The sequence below is a fragment of the Mastomys coucha genome, unplaced genomic scaffold (genome assembly GCF_008632895.1).
Source record: "Mastomys coucha isolate ucsf_1 unplaced genomic scaffold, UCSF_Mcou_1 pScaffold13, whole genome shotgun sequence".
In the NCBI taxonomy this organism is placed as follows: domain Eukaryota; kingdom Metazoa; phylum Chordata; class Mammalia; order Rodentia; family Muridae; genus Mastomys; species Mastomys coucha.
Genome location: NW_022196895.1, coordinates 11,872,121 through 11,891,669, shown reverse-complemented (window position 1 = coordinate 11,891,669; position 19,549 = coordinate 11,872,121). Strand labels below are relative to the sequence as shown.

Below are 19,549 nucleotides of genomic sequence, written 5' to 3'. Positions count from 1 at the left end.
CGTGGGGGATGGAAGGGATCATGACGGATGGAAAGGGATGATAGGGATAGGGAGGGATAGTGGGAGGTAGAAGGGGATGGTGAGGGATGGGAAGGGATGGGCAAGTTTCACTGGGGAGGAGAACATGTTGATTTTGAATTCTAATTAATTCTTTAGTGTTGATTGCCTCAAATCACTATATAGATTATTGAAGCTCACAGCCTCTCTCCTTTCTCTCTCTCTCTCTCTCTCTCTTTCTCTCTCTCTCTCTCACACACACATACACACACCCATGAACACATTCAAAGCAAAAATATTAATCTCTACATAGCACTCCCCTTTCACGTACCAGCAGGACCACCCCAGGCATCGCAGCTCAGCTGAGGGCTTTTATTTAATTATGGAATGTTCTGCAAACGTCTTTCAAATTGTAGAGATAAAGCTGTGTAAAGTGCTGACCTTCAAGAGCACATAACCCTTCGTTTATCAGAGGCAAGTCCCTGGTGAGTTTGAATCTTCAGCAGCTCGCCATTTGTTTTAATTTACTGTTGTTTTCTTAAATTCTGTTTAACAGCCAGTTCCCTGTCAAAGTGTGTTCATTCTTTTCATTAGATAGTCAACACCACGGCCATGCAAGCCACTCTAGGCTGCAGCAGAGCATGCAGTCATTGCTGCCAATGCAAAACTGCACAGCCAGACAGAGACGTCAGCTTCAGTTCATGGCTTACGAGAACAGATTTCATATCACTTACTCATTTTTTAAATGTTTTCTTAAGGCCCTTTCACCTCTGTGGCAAACCCAAGGGCCAGGTTTTAAAACAAAGAAAGAAAGAAAAGAAAAGAAAGAAAAGGAAAGGAAAAAAAACCACCCAAAAGAACGCTTGGAATAAATATGGTGGTTATGAAAAGGAGAAACGTTCACCATGGCGTCGCCTGCGTCGCATCCAGATTCCTCCACTATGGTTACTTAGGTGTCTGATGGTTTGTCAGAAAGCTAACCATAACTTAGACAGAAAACTGGACTCCATTAAAAAAACATTAAAAGCTGAGAGGGAGGCAAGTTGCTGTGGCATGGCTCCCAGCAATAAGAAAGCAAGGGTGCATGCTGCAACTTCGAAATAGAAAGTGACGTCCTCATAAAAACACTGCTCCAGGCGGGTGTGCTGCTCCAAGTTCCCCTGCCAGCTTAGAATACTTCGCTCCAAGGGATTTCGACTTTCAAATGTATCTTTGGATGCAAAATAGGCTGCCCAGGAGAAGAAGCCTCAAAGAAGGGCAGGGAGCATGGGTTCCCAATTAGGACCGTTTTTTTCTGTTAAACCTAAGTTTTTATTTTATTTTTTATTTAGATAGAATATTATATCAGGAGGCATGCAAGTGTACTCAACGTGCCACCTGGCTGACACCACATGATCTGCTGGCCTTCATAACCAGAAAGTGCTGCTGGTAGAGGGTAAGGCTAACCAATATTAAGAGCTCCAGTATTGCTGGATATCAGGGGAACCCTTCATTCTAATTGGAAAGCTCAAAGCTTCAGGCAGCTGAGATTTTGGTTTTGGGGCTTTTCCACAGCATTCCAATGCAGTATATCCAATCAATAAATATGATGTTATGCACGAGGCCAGCATGAGGCTCCTCAGTTCCCTTGAGTTTTAGATTTGACTTGTTAAAGTGTAAAAAGAGTTAGAGAAACAAACAGAAGACAAATAGCTTGGTCCCTAGCTGCCAAAATAGAAAACAAATAAACAAACCCCAGAGCACAAAGGAAACCAAAAATGGGGAAACAGTGTGCACAGACCTATTTTCAAGTGAGATGCTCGGCAGGTGGGAGCCTGTCCTATGTGCTGTGAAAGGGAGCATCTATTCTTCAGTCGAAATTCTGTGGTAAAATTGAGGCGTGAGGGCTGAGGAGAGGCTCAGCATAAAGGTCTGAGTTCCATATCCAAAGGCCACTTGAAAAAGCTGAGCAGGGTGGTGCCTGCTGTAATCCTAGTTCTGGGGACACAGAGACAGGTGGATTTCTGGGCTCACTAGCCAGCCAAATCAGCCTTCAGGTCAACAAGATGGTACCAGGGGACAATACCCAGAGCTTTCTGACTTCTGCATGAGGGCATACACAGATGTGCTTGTACCTACATACCCAAGCACACACCTGTCCATGTGTGAACAGGTGCCAACACACACACACACACACACACACACACACACACACACACGGGGCGGGGGGGAGGTTGGAGAGAGAAAGAGAGAGAGAGGGAGAGAGAGAGAAAGAGAGAGAGAGAGAGAGAGAGAGAGTGTGGAGGGAGAAGGTTTTCTGTTGTTAGGAGGATTGTTTTATTTTCTAGTCCAGTGTGTGTGTGTGTGTATGTGCATGTGTGTAAGAGAAACGCTTTCAGATCTTGATCTCATCTCACCGTGAGAGGGGCGGAGGTCTCTCTTTTTCCCCGCCACTGAACTGGTACCCTACCTTAGCAGAGTGAACTTCAGTATGCCACTCCTGCCTCTGCCGCCTACTTCTCAAAGGGATTACAGATGCTGCCACCATAGTCCAGGGATAGAGTTCTGCTTGTCAAGTTTTCCCTGGAGTGCATGCCTATTTGCTGAGCCATCTCCTTGGCTTTGTTTTGAGCAGGGTCACACTCTGTAGCCCAGGCTGGCCCGAAACTCTGTATGTACAAACTCATGATAATCTTCCTGTCTTAGGAGCCTCGTAGCGTTGGAATGACAAGAGTGAGCCATTACATGCCATTGACACGAGGTTTCTTTACCACATCAGACTATGACAATCTTCCGTCCAATTCAGCCACGTGGTGAGTTGTGAATATCCAAATCAGAGACACACTTAAGAAGGTTCACCACAGTCCCTTCCTCAGGGCCACCACATTCATGAGGCTTTCTGATTTTTCTCTCCTTTCAGTCTCAACTGGAAAACTTTTACACCCAGAACCCAAAGCTTAGATGCTCGAAACTGTGTGACAGCTGACCCGGAGTGCTGAAACCAATTGAGAAGTTTTGCTGCCATTGACTGTACAAGGGTTTCCTTGGTTCAACTTTACCCAATGTGCTCCCAACTGCCTTGTTAGAGGCTTAGCCAGGAGCATGGATGAAGCTAGCAGTGGAGTAAGGATTAGGTGCTGAGAAGTTCGAATAAACTCAGCACTGGGAAACACCCACGGTGGAGCCAGGTGCTGCAAGACCCTCCCAAGGGTCCAGGAAACAGAGCCGGTGGTCTACCACATACTGATGTTTATGAAACCTGTGCAGTCACACTTGGACTTGACCGTGCCAAGCTGGAGATGATGAGAGTCAAGCTCAGAGTATGGTATTCTAGAAATACCTTTGCCAAATGTATTTTTTTTTTATATGCATGAAATATACAAGAGATAAAGCAATGACCTGAAAAACTAAAGAATGTCTTCCAATGAGTCTGTAATACAAATCCCAGTGGAAGTCTGGGGACTTGGCTCAGAGGGACAGCACCGAGTCAGCCCTCGCAAGGCCCTGAGTTCAATTCCCAGAACCACCTGTTTCTAATTTTAAAATCTAAATGAGGAACTAGAGAGATGGCTAGTTCTTAACTGCTAGTTAAGAGCATTGACTATTCTCCGAGAGGACCCAGATTCAATTCCCAGCATCTACATGGCAACTAACAACTATTTGTAATTCTAGTTCCAAACCTACTTCTGGCCTCTGCTGGCACCAGGCACCAAGTGGTGCACAAATGTACATGCAGGCACACCCATACCCATAAAATAAAAATTAATAAATCCTAAAAAATGAAAAAAGTCTGGTGGAAATGCCTTCACTATCCTGTCCCACAACCCATTTCCCATCATGCTATACCGCTCACCATGACCCAAGACCATGAGTCTGAATGACTATGGGCTAAAATTATCAATCAAAATAACCCTTCTTCTATTTTAAGATGATTACCTGAGGTATTTTGTCACAGTAATGGAAAGTTGACTGACACAGAGTTAAAATAATGTTATGTCTTAGGGTTGAAGACATCTTGGATCTCTACTGTATTACTTTATTACTGGGTCCATAAGGAAAATCTCTGGTTCCTAAAAACATTCCCAAACACCTCCTCTCACTTCACAACCCAGAAGAATGCTTCCAGCACGAGAGACTAAGGTAGGAGGCTTTACAGAGACTACAACTTTTGCTGTTAGAAGAACCTAGAGGTAAGAGACTTATTCTACTTCATATCCTCATAGTGGGTAGAAGGTATGATGGACGAGCTGGTTCGCGTGCATTTTGAAGAGGAAAGGCAGTATGGCTCTGTGCTACTTGTATTTTTATGTTAATTCTGTTCTCTGGGGAGAGGTTGTCTGGAATGAGGAATGAGTCATATACTCAGGTGGCTTCTTGTGAACCAATCCCCTAATGAATAAGAAAGCCAATCACTGGGCGAGTAGGCGGGACTTCCGGGTTAAAGAGTGGAAGAAAGGAAGCAGGAGAGAGTTAGGTCCGTTTGGAACAGGGATAGCATGAGGATAAGATGTAGTTGCTATAGTTTCCCTGTGTCATGGCAGATCCGTCAGGATTCACTCCTGGAGGAATCAGATTTAATAGGGTTTACAGATTAGGATTTTAGTTGTTGTGCCCAGCAATTGAGTTACTGTTGTTTCTGAACTGTGTGTGGTGTTTTCTTTCACACGGCGGTTCAACTGGGTTCAAGAGAGAAAGGTACTGTGTCAAAGAGTGGGTTTGCCAGATGTACACCACAAAGGCCATTGGGGGATTTGAAGCATGGTGCTGGCGTGGTAAAGACCCACCTGTGGGAACTTAGCGAGCTGGGTGGAGAAATTTTGGAGCACTGAGTCAGAGTCTCCACTAGATAAAAAGAGGTCCACCATTGCCTGCCAGTGCTTGCCTGGCCAGACCACTGGAGCAGAGGCACAAGCTCGGGAACATGACCGTTCATTTATTAATATTTCACGCAACACCCAGAACAGGTTGTCCCTCTATTCACCCCAAAATTGAGTGTACAGGTCCCAGAGCATGCTGTCACAGAATCAAAGGCTGGCCCATATTTTCTCATAGAGGCAACTGAGAAAAGTAATAGAGTAGGTTCTGGGGACATCACAGGGACTCTGAGACCATATCACACACAAGGACCCACCCTAATTGATGTTTCTTTCTGTTGATACCTCTGATCAAAGTTGAGCCTAGGTCAATATAGGATTACACTTACCCAGAGATATGTAAACAGAGCTGGTGTGATCTTATGATAGGGAACTAGATACAACCCACGTCTATGGCTTTCTCTTTCCCAAGAGTCCTGGTGCCTCTGTGCTACAACTTGAAACTAGCGATTATTCAATTTTCTTTTTTTACTCCTGGGAATCCAACGTAAGGGCTTGCACATGGTAATCAACTGTTCTACCAGTGAGGCCCCTTTCCAGCCCCTTTCCAATTCTTATGACAAACCACAGCTTCTTTTGGGCCTTTCCCAAATATTTGTAGACCAATTACAAGAATGAGTGGTGAATGAATAAATGAGATGAAACAGTATTCTCAAATCCCTGAAGTCCAGGACATGGGCCACTCTGGAGTGGATGATCAGAGTAGAATGTTCTGGAAATAAGCAAAGTTATCTGGTCAACTTTAGGGTATAATACAAGGTCATGTTCACAATTACCTTAGGAAAAGTATAGAGATAGAGATGAGATAGAGACAGAGACAGTGAGAGAGACAGAAGTAGAGACAGAGATAGACATGAGATAGATATAGGTGATAGGTGCCTGAGTAGACACTAAGATGGAAAACCCTTTAGGCTGCTTCATTGTTGAGTGTCTTCCAAAATGAAAAAGAGCGAGGAATTTCTGGAAAGAAGAACAACCTGTGAAATGGTTCAGAGTCAAGATCGGAGAAAGGAGTTTGAGGTGGCCTCACACAACAAAAAGTAATGGCTAAATACCCAATCCTAAAAGAAACCTGGATACCAACCCTTCCAAGGCTCACGAAACACTGGAAGAGGAGGTGGAAAGAGAGTAAGAGCTGGAAGTAGGGGTGGAGTGGACTCTGCCATCAGGGTCTGTCATGGCTATTGCACTCTGGAACACCCAGCAAATGCAATGACCTGCTTAAGACCTACAGAAGACGAAGCTCACCAACATTTCATCACAGACTAGGAGAGGAGCTCACAGCCCCCACCCTTCCATGAGGACTTATACATAGTTGCTGGGGTGAGAGGTGACATCTACACCTCTGTAAGGCATCCTAATGAGCTCATTGGTTCAACAAGAACAACCAAAAGATACAGATGGAGAAAGGTAACTTTAGGGAAGAGAAGGGGACTGTCAGGAGCATTGGAAGGACTAGAGAAGGTAATGAGGCAATGTTATCAAAATGCAATATATACCTGAATGAAATGTCACCATGAAGCCCGTTATCTTGTCCATGTATGATAATAAATACTTTGGGAAATATAGTGTGGCAGGGGAGTTGGATTAGTGGATAAGAGCACCATCTGCTCTTCCAGGTGGACCCAAGTTCAATTCCTAGCACCCACGTGGCAGCTCACAGCTGTCTGAAACTCCAGTTCCAGGAGGTCTGACATCTTCACGCCGACATATATACAGGCAAAACACCAATGCACATAAAATAAAGATAAATTATTAAAAAGGTTACATTAAAAAGAAAAGAAAACATACTGACCACAGTCTGGATGCTGGGCTGGGGAAAGTCAGCTAGGATACAGGGAAAGAAAGCTGGAGGGTGCTAGAGACAATGTCCCTTCTGAGACAGGCGAGAAGAGAGAAAGGAGGGAGGAAGGGGTGGCAGAGGGAGGGAGGGGAGAGCATCCCTGCAGAATAAGACACTTTGCCAAAAGCCCAAGAGAGCAATCTGTGACTTTTCTTAGCCAAGAACAGGTGCCCTAAAGACACTTTTTACTTCCCTAGGTCCTACCAGCTCAAGCTGCTCACATCTCAAAGGGGAAAATAGCTCACAAAAGAATTTCACTGAAGTCACTGGGTTTCAACAAATTTTAAAGTCCTAAAGAGAAATGTCACTTTACTGAGTAATAACTGAGGGGGCTTTCTTTTGCTTCTGTTCTGTTTGCAGTTCCGGGGATCAAACCAACAACCTTGCACCTGCTAGGCAAGTGCCCTACCACTGAGCTATACCACTCAGCTATAGAATTGTTAACATAATAGTAACTAGAATGGCAAAGAGTCACAGGGGGCCTTACTCATGAAGGACATGCTAGATGGATGCCCTCTCTGTGTGTATGTGTGTGTGTATGTGTGTGTGTATGTGTCTATCATCTGAAACTGGAATTACAACTGGTTGTGATCTGCCTGATTTGGCAGCAGTAACACTTGAATCTTCCACAGGAGCAGCACGTGCACCTAATCACGTGAGCCATATCTCCACCCAAAGAATGGATGCTTTACATACAAACGAAACCCATGCTGGTGCTACCAATGGAGGAGGGACTCTGAGGTGTTCTGTAGAGCAGGTGCAGACTGGGTGTGAGGCCTGCAGAGGGTACCTGGATTCTTGTCAAGGTTGGATGAGAAAAGTCCTCACAGGATCACTTCTTTGAACATTTTGTCCCCAGCTGATGGCACTGTTTGGAGCAAAGTGGAACTTTCAGGCAGAAGAGGCTCATGGGAGGATCACTGGTGACTGCTGTGAGGCTGCCTGCTTCCTACCCGTTCTCTGCATTCTTACCGCCATGTCTTCCCTGCCATGGTGAACTATATCCTTCTTTATGTGAAGACCCAAGAAGACTCTGCCCTTGAGTTGTTGCTTGTCATGTGTTTGTGCACAGAGCAAGAATAGTGATGTAACCCTGAAGCAGCAAAGCTTGATACTGTCATAGAAGGTGGCACTCAAGAGCAGCTCCACCATGGTAAGCTTGAGAGGAAGGCTCCGGGAAAATGGTTAATAGCAGGCTGAAGAGCTGCAGCTAAAGAGCCTGGGTAGAGAGCCTGCCTGCCTCTGCTCACAGCCCGAGTGCGAATGGGAGGAGCACAGAAAGTGCACTGGTGGCGTAGAAGAGCAGGGTTGGAAGTAGTAGACTTCATCAGAAACTAGTCAAACAGAAGGGCTCCACCCCCCTCTGCCCCACTCCCTAACCCATCCTTAATCAAAGGAAAGAAAGGATCCTAAGAAGTTGAAGTAGGGTCGGGGCACAGGGAGGGAGGAGGTTGATGAAGAGAAGTGATTTCTGCATTTGAAGATAGACTCCTACAGGTGAGACTGGCGGCGATCATTTCCAATTACAGGGAAGGTGAGGACGGCAGAGGAGATATGAAAGATCGTATTTGTGTTTGTTCTCTATCAAGAATGAGGCTCTTCTTACCCCAAGGACAATGTTCTCAGAGAATAAAACACACTGTGAGGAATGAGGGTGTCTCTCTATAGATTCTTAGAGCAGCTCAAATGGAAGTACCCTGTCATCAGAGCCCACATAGATTCCCTCAATCCCACACCTGCTAAAAGGAGGCCCAGCAAGTCTGCTGAGACTCCTTTACTCTCGACCGCGGCATTCGCTGCATACCCAAACCAGAATCCAGCTAGATCAGACCCACAAACACACAGAGAAATGTGCCCATTGGCAAAACACTGTGTCACTGAGCTGTACCCCCAATGTTGTATTCTCCTTAGCACCAACCCTCCCACAAGTCCTACAACCTCAGGCTTTGACCCCTTTGCCCCAGCACATGCATTTTCTCCGTGCTTTCTCTAAACTCAGGAAGGCCTTGGGCTGCTTCTCTGTTGTCTCTGAGCTAGCATGTTATTCCCTCTTAGACTTGCCTTTGCTCTTGAGCCCATCACATACAGGCCAGGAACGTTATTCAAATCTATGACCACACACTTAGGTTTCAGCATCTACATTTCCTCTACTCCAACTTCCTGCCCCCACCCCCTCTGCTGATCTAAGCAACACACTCTCTTTTATTTTTCTTTTTATATATGTGTCTCGGTGTATGTGTAGTATGAGTGCAGGGGCCCAAGGTAGACAGAAGTTGGATCCCCTGAAGCCAGAGTAACTGGTAGATGTAAGATGCCCAATGTGGGTACTAAGAACCAAACTGGGGTCCTCTGCAAGAGCAGTGTGCGCTCTTAAGTATGGAGCTGTCTTTCTAGATCTTTTTTTTTTTTTAAGGAAACTCACTCCTCTTTTGTGTAATGTTATTGAATTACATTTCCTGTACTGTGTGTTATTTAACTTTCTCTTTCTGCAACAAAGTTCCCAACAAAAGAGCTAAAGGGGAGAGAATTTGGGTCAGAAGTTTCAGTTCATCTTGGAAGGGTACATAGGAATGTTCAAATCCTGGTGGTAGAGAGAGGGCACACTGGGGCGAGAGAGCCTACCCCCTTGAGAATTCTTCTTAGCACTCTTCTTCCTTTCAGGACACCAGAATATGAGCTATTCCCAAGCACACTGAGGGTCAATTGAACCTCTTTGGAAACATTCCCATGGACACACCAAAAGTGTGTGTAAAGGCAGGCTTTCCTAGTCTCCCTGGTGCTTTTTACTTTAATAGTATTGAAAATTAAGATTAACTATTTCGTACTATATCATCCATTTAAGTGTTCGATTGAATGACATTTAGTACATTAACAATATTAAGTATCAACCATCATTGATCCCAGAATATTTCTATCAACCCCTAAAGGAGCCTAATTCCAACAACATTCCTCTGCTTTCTTGACCATGCCCCCGATCTCTGGATGGTTCACCTTGTCTCAATCAATGGTCTATTGATATGAAGAGACATCATGACCATGACAACTCTTTTTTTTTTTTTTGCTGTTTTTGTTTTTGTTTTTGTTTTTGTTTTTGTTTTCAAGACAGGGTTTCTCTGTATAGCTCTGGCTGTTCTAGAACTCACTCTGTAGCTTGCTTACAGTTTCCAAAGTTTGGTCCATTATCCTCAAGGAAGGGAGCATGACAGCACATCGGCAGGCATGATAACAGAGAGGAACAAAAGAGCCACAAAGCCTGGCTTGGGCTTCGGAAACTTCAAAGCCCACCCCCAGTGACACATTTCCTATTCCAACAAGGCCTCACCTCCTAGTCTCTCTCAAGTATTACCACTCTCTAATGACAAGATATTCAAATCTGTGAGCCTCTGGGGGGCCATTCCTCTTCAAACCACCGTGCACATCATAGATTCTGCTCCTAGCTGGCTACTTTCATTTTACTTTTCAAAGTTTGCTCCTGTTTTAGCACATGTATTTGATATTTTCTTGACTGCTGTCACAGGAAACCTGAGAAAAGCAACCTGGGGAGGAAGTGTTTGGCTCACAGTTTGAGGGTGTAGCTCCTCATCGCCAGGACAATGTAGAAGCCGGAGCTGAGCGGAGGCAGCTGCCATGTGGTATTTACAGCAGGCAGCAGAGAGTCGGACAGGAAGCTTTTCTTTCTGTGTAGCTTGCTTTTCTTTCTGTGGACGACTGTTCCTCTCTCTGTTAGACCTCTCTGGAAACATCCTCCCAAACATGCCTAGAGGGTTTCTCTTAGGTGAGTCTAAATCCAGCCAAAAAAACTATTACAGTGACTACTACCACCTTCACTTTTATTGCTGAATAATATTCCCTATGCCACATTTTTTAATCTATTCATCATCTAGGTGAAGTCTATCTTTTAGCTGCTATGAATATTGATGCTAAAGAATGTAGGTAGAAGTTTTATATGCACATATAATTTTATTTCCCTTATGCCTAATTTTTGGGTTAGATGATAACTTGATATTTTGTTGTTCTTAACTTTTGTGTGTCTGTGCATCACATGCATGCCTGGTGCCTACAGAAGTCAGAATGGGCAATCCCTTGGACTGGTGTAATAGATGGTTGTGAGCTGTCGTGTGGGTGCTATGAACTGAACCTGGGTCCTCTGCAAGGACAAGTGCTCTTAACTACTGAGCATCCTTTTGGACTAATTCCAGACTTATTAGGTTGAGGAATGACCCACTTCCTCCCCAAGGTGGCTGCATCACTTCACATCATGCCTGCAGGTACAAGGTTACAGTTTTCCCACATCCTGAGCATGCTTCACTATTTTCTGAGTCACAGTAGTGAGATACACAAATATGTCATTTTGCCAATCTCTTACTCAGGGTCAACACCTGATCTCCTGTGTGTGTATGTGTGTGTGCGTGTGTGTGTGTGTGTGTGTGTGTGTGTGTGTGTGTCTATGCATGAGTGTTTATCTTATTTAATCTTTATAATATATACATACATTACATAATAATTTATCTTGTTTAATCTTTATGATACCTTAAGGAGAAAACACCATTTTCCTTATTTAACTGATGACATAACCAAGGATTGGAGGTTGTCAGGGACATAATAAACAAACAAAAAGCAATCTTAGGGCAAGGACTCATCCCTTCTGTCTCCCTCCAAAGCCCAGTTTCAGGTGCCACCGAGATGCTCCCACAATGCCTTTGCAAGTACAGCTGTGAGAACATGTGTCAGAATTTTTTCCCTTCTTAAAGTTGAATAATCCTATCTCCCATGTGAGAAAAAGAATGTGTGTATGCGCGGGAGGCAGGTGTGCAGCTCTGGGTGCATGTCGTCAGCTGTGCATGTGTGGAAGCAGGAGAATGTCAGGTCCCTTCTGTCAGTCCCTGCTTTATTCCTTTGAGACAGGGGCTCTCACTAACCCTGGAGCTGTGCTGGAGTTTTCCTATCTCCAACCCTCCCCAGCTCTGATCCACACCTTTGCTGGGGTTACAGGCACATGAGTAATTATGCCCGCCTTGTAATATAGGTGTTGTGATCCAAACCCACCCACTGAACTACCTTTCCATGGTACTCATCTACAAGTACTTTTTATGACATAATTTTCACAGTGTAGCCCAGGATAGCTCCCCTATCCTGCTGCTGCCTCCTGACTGAGTACTTGGTTTTCTGGGATGAGTTACCACCCAGCTATACACCTTAGTATCCTTTCATGCAATTGTGATAAGTGGGTGTGTACCCTCTTAGCTAGAGCTCTTCTGTGAACATATAGATATACATATATCTAACAGATATATCAGTTTTTCTGAGTGGGGACCTTAGCTTTTAAGGGCTCTGCAAAATCCAGTCATGCCAGATTCATGAGATCACCAAATGACAGTGTTATGTAGTTCTCCCTTATTCAAACCCTTAGCAACTGCGGCCTTTTCTCCCGTTTCCAGTTGCTCTCTTAATGATTCCTGTCCCTGTGCTCATCCATTCCCTTATTTGCTCAGTCAACGAGTCCTTCGAGTCACAGTTTGGGCACCATCTGTTTGCTCAGCTTTATGTTAGATCCAGGAGACACTTCTGAGACAAGGCAGGCATAGTTCCTACTTGACGGAAGCGAAAGATCATCAAATCCCACAAGTGCATAGGCATTAGCTGATTTCTAGTTTAAAGGATGACCAGTCAGCTGGAATAGAGAGCTCTGAGCCAGTCCCAAGGGGAAGGAATAGGTGTCCGAGTTGAAGGAAGCAGAGCAATTAGATAAGAGAAAAAAAATTATTCTATATTCAGGTAACGCCTCCTGTGCAAAGGCCCTGGAGCAGCGAGTGAGTTAAGTCAGAAAAGCAGGAGTAGAAAAGGCCTCGCAGAGCAGGGGAGACTCACCATCTGAGGGTAGAGAAAGAGCAAGACCAAGCAAAGCCTTGAGAGTCTTTGGAGATCTGTTATCTAACGTCAGGCTACTAAGGTCCAGGTCCAATCTATGAACAGGACTCTATATCCCCCGCGACCACAAGAAACTACAGTTTCTGTCCCTGTTCTGTGGTGAAGGGAAAACTTGACTCCTCTACAGAACAGGAGTGAAAGACAGGCCTGATGTGTATCAGGCTCACTCACGTTCTGCATTGGGGGTCAGTGTGCAGGCGCAGTCTTCTGGACGTTCCTTTGCTTTCTTAGTATTTGACTGCCTTCCCACAAATGAGAGCTGAGAATCCTGTCGGTGTGGTCCTTTGTCGACCATCAAGGACGCTCGGAATTAAACAAGCCACGGGTAATCAATTCGGGTGCTTTAGGCTATGAGACCACCCATGGGGCTTCAGAGAGATATTTCCTGTTGTATATAAAATATACAATTGGCTTTGTGTGCCTCTGGGACAATTTCTCCTCTCTCTGCTCTGACGGATGGCATTGTGGCCTTCGCCTGAGGCAGGTTACCTGACTCCCAAGAGCAGGGTCCAAGCCAGCTCTGGGAATCTTAGATTCATTAAGAAATAATGGGGTTTGTTTTCATTTGTGGGAGCAATTTCCTTTTTCTTCTTCAGAAAGAAATGTATGGCTGAGTGGGGAACTTGGAGAGAATTGTCAGAAAGACAGACTGGGGAGAGAGAGAGAGCTAAGACAATCTTCCAGCCTCTAAGGGATAAACTTAGATACCCTCCACCTAGACTTTTATACACATGTAACTACGAAAGACTGAAAAGCCTTCCTCTTACACAAAGTCTAGGGTGAACCGGACAGATATATGGGAGGGTAATTCCAAAGAGAAAGTGCCTGTGCTTTCCGTGGGACAGGCGGTGTCTTGTGAGCACAGCTTGCCTGGGGGAGATGGTTGGTCGCTGCGGTCCCATTAGGGTTTCCTAGTCTAATTAGGAAACATACACAGCCAAGCTTCTCACAAATTAAGAGCCAGCTAATTAGGCTGTGAAGATCTTCCCCTTGAACTTGCTTTGGTTGGGAAACACCTTCCCTTGATTTGTTAGAAGAGAGGATGAAAGAAGTGACAAAGAGAAGAAGAAAAGTGAAAAGAGGAAGGGAGGGAGGGATGGAGGGGAGGGAGGGAGAGGGGGAAGAAGGAAGAAAAGAAGTAAGGAAGTAAAGAGACAAAGGGAAAAGGAAAGGGGAGGAAAAAGGAAAGAAGGAAGGGAGGGAAGGAAAAGAGCAGGAAGAAAAGATAGAGTAAGGAAGGAAGAGGCAGAGAGAGAGACAGAGGGAGCCTGGATAAGGAATAGACGGGCCATGGGATAAGAGCCCCTAGCGAACTGCCCAGTGGAGTCCTGGAGGTGAGATTCCTTGCTAAGTATAATTAAAAAAAAAAAAATCATGAACAAAGAGAGCCTAAAGAGCAAAATAAACAGAACTGAGTGGAAGAATGTCAGAGGCAGCTGAGGTGAGATACTTGCCAGTTCAAATACAGACTGGGATCTGGGTCAAGACACTATGAGCGTAAACACTCGTCTATAGCTGTGATTGGCACCACCGGCTTTACTGTCATCTTCATGTATTCACTCCTCTAGCTCTCCAGAGGTGAGGGTCTCTGACAGCCAGGATTCCAGGGAAGGGAGCAGCAGTTACACAGAGCCATGGCCAGCTCTGGTCAGGGCCCCCACCCCTGAAGAGAAGCCAGCTGCTTGTGTGTGTTCTGTCCCTTAAGATGACAATTATCTCTTGAATATTTTTTCCTAAGTTCTTCCCATACGCTGGATTAGTTCTCCGTCCTTTTAGGGTTTATGTTTGCTTCCTTTGTCTTTCCTTCGTTCCTCACTTCTTCCCTCCTTTCCTTCTTTCCTGTAGTCCAGGCTGGCCTAGAACTTATTATGGAATCAAGAATGATTCTAAATTCCTGACCCTCCTCCCTCTACCTCTTGAGTACTGGGATCACAAGTACGCTGTGTGGAGAACTTTTAAGGGAACTTGTTTTTTCTTTTAAGACTTATTATTTTAATTTATGAGCATCTGTGTATCTGTGTGAGTGTATGCCACATGTCCATGGTTACCCTCAGGGGCTGGAAGAGGGCATCTCCTCCCTTTGAGCTGCATTACAGGTGGTTGTGAGCCCCTGACATGAGTGCTGGGAACCAAACTCAGGCCCTCTGGAAAAATAGTGGGAGCTCTTAACTACCAAAACATCTCTACAGGCCTACTTTTGAGATAAAGTCTTAGGGTGGCCTTGAATTTGTTATGTAGCCAAGCAGATCCTTGAATCCCTGACTCTTAGCAAAAACTAAAATAAAGCAAAAGGCTAATGAGTTACTATCATTATCTTGTAAGCCTTTCATGGAAGCTCTAGAAATACAGACAGATTGGTGTTTTCTCAGCATGAATTGCAATGTGCTTGGTACAATAGAGGTTTTTTTTTTTCCTTTTTAAAAAAATTAAGAAATCCATTATCTACAGAGTAACCTTGGAGGGACAGGCTGAGGGCTGCGTTTAAGAATGTTCTTATCTGCTTCTCACAACCAGATGGTCTATATGCAGTGCAGGGCCCTGCCGTTACTCACAATTGTTCCTTAGGCCTGTTATGGATGATCTTATTAACAATTGTCTTAGAACCATTTAAAAAGTCCCACGGATCTGCTACCCCCATGTTCATTTTAACTAATAAAGCTTAGATTCGTTCGCCGCATAGAAACATTTTTTTTCTCTTAACTTTAAAAAAACTACATAGATTCTCGCTTCCATTAGTGATTTTTTTTTATTAAAGTTCTTACTTCAGCTTGGTGATCTATTTATTTCTTATTTAATTACTACATTTCACTAAACAGTTTGTGTGTGCATGAGTAAGTGTGTATGTGTCTCTCTGTGTGTTCTACAGTAGAGCACATTTGCCATTCTTTTAAATAAATTCTGTATTTTTTAGCCTTAGCATGATTCCATTGGATAAGTTTTACAGGGTTTTTTTCCAGGGGTGGAGCAGGAAGAGGTTTTTTAAAAATTGAAATATGACATCCATATCATTAGGGTTTTAAAGTTAGTAATATGCTTAAGGCGGATTTTTTATGGTTAGCAAAGCTGAGAGGTTCTGACACCGAAGGGTGCAGGCGGAGATAACTTACATAAATGTATATGGTCCCCCGAGGTGCCACAATTGTATTGCGGGGTTTCTCATGAACAGCCGAGCTTCAGTGAGACAGCCAAGCAAAGCTAAGTGGTTCTGAACCGGATGAGCTGTCCATGAGCCGAATTATGGGCAAATGGAAGTAGCCTTGGTGCTAGCCTTGTTCCTGTGAGGCGCTGAAACATGCAGGGAGTGTGTGCATCTAATGAAATGCTTATCTTATTAAAAAATCTTTCTTTTAAAACAGCTGTTGCGTAACTTGGAGATGGACACCCTACCAGATTCCATGGAAGAATCAGAACATGATAAGCTCTGAAGGTTAGGAAAGGAATATCCATAAACCGGGAGGCGAGACACCGTGATGCCTGCCACTGACTGATGGGGCTCCTTAGAGAGTGGACTCAGACCCAAAGTTCATTTTTTCCAGTTTGCAAAACTGCATTGTCCTTCCTTCTTTCGTTCCTTCTTCCCTCCATTCCTCTCTCTCTCTCTCTCTCTCTCTCTCTCTCTCTCTCTCTCTCTCTCTCTCTCTCTCTTTCTAAAAAGGGACTTTGAAATTCCTGAAAGGCAAAAGCAAATAATTATGAAGGAAGAAGTTGTGAAAGAATTCTAGTCAAGTCTTGTTTCTTACTCAAACAATTATACAAAATGCTTAATTAATTGTCTTATGTTCATCAGGCAGTTTTGTCAGAATGCGGTATGCTCAAAGGAACAGACAGGAAGTGTGTTTGCTCGGAAGCACCATCATGAAAACCCAAGCCTCCCACCCTCACCCCCACCCTTGCCCTTGGTTTTTTTTTTTTAATAGGTCTTGTACACAGTCTAGGCTGATCTCAAACTCACAATCCCCCACCTCAGCTTCCTGAGTGCTGAGATTCCTGGCGTGTGCCACTGTGACTGCCACATCTAGGTTTCTTATGCCTAGGATTTACCTCAAGAAGAGAAGTGCTGGGGGATCCCATTAGGTCCACACTGCTTTTCTTGAGAAAAAATAAAGGGTCATCAGGACCTCGAGATGCCATAATAACATGACAAGGACAATTCTTCCTCTACACCTTTAACGTAAACAGTGGCACTTGCATGGGAACAGGATTAATTACTGTAAAGCTCCCCAGAAGCCACCATGATAATGACTGCTGCCACTGACTTCGAATACACCATGCTGCTGACAGTTCTGAGTAATGTCTATATATTAATCAATGCAACACTTCAAATGGAATTTTCCATTATCTTTCTAAGTTTTATATTTATATATTCATTGTATTTATTTATATTTTATGGCTAAAGAAACTAAAGCTCTCTTCACAAGTTAAGGCGGCAGAGTTATGATTGTAATTTAAACTTATGAAACATATTTGCAAGTATTTACTAAAATTTGCAAGGTGGTTATTGGGCAAAGACTTTTATTTTAAATTGTTTTTACATTTATCTATGTGTATATGCATGTGTGTGCACACGTGTGTGCTATTGAAGAGGTCAGCTCAGAGGCATTGGAAAATTCCACTAGGCACCCCTCCCCTCCTGGAAGAGATAGGTCAGAGAGGAGAGTGTAGGCCAGAAGGAAGAGGCTAATCAAGTCCCTACTACCTCATTCCCTAAAGACCAATTAGTTAAAAGGGCGCACTGATCTACCAATCATATTGTGCCTAGTTGCTGATGCTCTATTCTGCCCCTGGAAACTGTACAACAACTCTCCGAATGGGCCACCCAGGGTCGCCACCTCTCCTTTGGGTGCAGGATGATGACCTCAGCATGCTGGAACAATAAATATCTCTTGCTTTTGCATCTATCCTCCGCTCCATGTTGTTCACTCAGGGCTGTCCCTGGTAAGCTAAGGCTTGTCAGAGTCTTACATTGTGGTCATGTATGGAGATCAGAGGTTCTTCTACTATGTGATTCCCAGGCACCAAACATGGGCCATCAAAATATCTATTATCTGCTCAGTCATATCACTGGTCCTGGCAAAGAATTTTCAAAGCCCATTAAAAAATACACATCCTTTTATTCATCACAGTGATGATCTCCATATATCTATTTCTTACTTCCCTTTTATCTGTCTACCTGTCTACCTATCATCTATCATCTATCTATCTATCTATCTATCTATCTATCTATCTACCTACCTACCCACCTACCTACCTACCTACCCACCTACCTACCTATCTACCTATCTACCTATCTATTTTGAAACAGGGTCTCTCTATATAGCCCTGAATGTCCTAGAACTCAATATAAATACCAGGCTAACATCAGACTCACAGAGATCCATCTGCCTCTGCTGGGATTAAAGGCATGCACCACTATGTCCAGCCTCTGCTTTCTTACAAAAAAAAAAAATTTCACACAGCAGTCATGGTGAGATTCTGTCTCATAAGTAAATAATTTTATTTCATTAATTATTATTATCATTATTATTTCACAGTGCTAGATTCAAACTCAAGGTTTGTGCCTTCTGGGTAAACACTATATCACTAAGACACTTCCAGCCTCCTCCTCTTTTAAAAACATTTGTTTTTTCACTAAAGCTTTCTATATAGCCAGTCTGACCTCAAATTCTGAGTAAGTCTCCTGCCTCAGCCTTCCAAGTTCTGAGATTACAGGTACATGACACCTTTCCTGACCATATATCTCCACCTTTGTGGGCAAATATATTTTTCCACTAAATAGAATACTACAATAGTGCTTTGACCATAATTTTGTTTGATTTCTTCTTAAATTTTTCTTTGTTGCTTTCTAATTTGAGGTCATAATGAGTATTCACATTGGGAAGCCAGAGAAGAAATTCTGACAAAACACTGCATTGATTTAAGGACCTCTGCAGGAGAACTTGGTATGGGTCAGAATCACAGACCAGTTGAAAATTACACTCATCAGTAGATCTGCAAGTGACAGAAGACCCGCCTTGTCAGAGAGAAGAAATCACCAACTGGTGCGTAGCGTCCACGGCGAAGCAGAGAGCTATGATGCTTTGCAAAGGCTAATTATAAACAGGTGGTAGCCGGGGCCAAACTCCAGCAATCACAAATGCATTCTGTTCAGTTCCTTAATGCCTCTATTCAACTCCAGGAAAATGCACATTCCGCAGCATTACAGGGAGTTTCGGGTTGGCTGATAAAAAACAGGTGATCTGCTACCCCAACCCCTAACTGACACAAGGATGAAATATAACTGCATAATTGCCCTTCCTGTGTGGCAGGACCTCTCCTGGCGTCACAGGTGGAGGCTGCTGAAGCCATGTTGGCAAGATTGTCATCCAGAGACCACACCAGTGAAAGGCTGGCCATGCTGCTTAGCTAGTACGGTCTCAGCACACCCAGGTTGTCTCTTTGCATTTCCTAATATGAAGTGCTGCTGAACTGTTCAATTCCATCTGGGCGTCTGGCTGCTTCAGTGGAGGGCTCTTCAATTTCACATTTCATCTCAGCAACTAATGTCCACATCTTGTCAAATCGCCACCAAGAAGGCCCCTCAGGGCTGCCCTGGACAAAGCTGCAATGTTCGGCAGGAACTTGCGATTTGAGGGTTCGGTGACTACGATGCAGCCAAATGATCTGTCCCACAGTAACACAGAGAGAGGGAGGCACACACTCCTGAAAGTACATCTTATTTTCTCTTCCGCAACCACCAGTTCAACTTTTTCAGCCAAGCTCCTGGCTACAGTTCATAATACCCTATCATTATTTTGTGTGCCTCTTAACACTAGTAGAACTCATTTTGAGTCTGAAACCTCGAATTATTCTCAGGAAGGGTTGTGTTTATGCCCCCATTGGTTTTTTTCTTTGTAGTTCTTGTTTTGTTTTACTTTGCTTTGTGTTTTGA

At 44.0% G+C, this 19,549-nt stretch overlaps 1 long non-coding RNA gene across 2 annotated transcripts; it reads left to right on the top strand.

Moving 5' to 3' along the window:
• Window positions 1–7,864: 7,864 nt before the first annotated feature.
• LOC116087542 lies at window positions 7,865–19,346 on the top strand. Of its 2 annotated transcripts, XR_004117462.1 has the most exons (3): window positions 7,865–8,190; window positions 15,978–16,048; window positions 18,474–19,346. It is a non-coding gene; the product is annotated as an uncharacterized LOC116087542 (long non-coding RNA). The 2 variants fall into 2 exon arrangements; XR_004117464.1 differs by lacking the exon at window positions 15,978–16,048.
• Window positions 19,347–19,549: the final 203 nt, after the last annotated feature.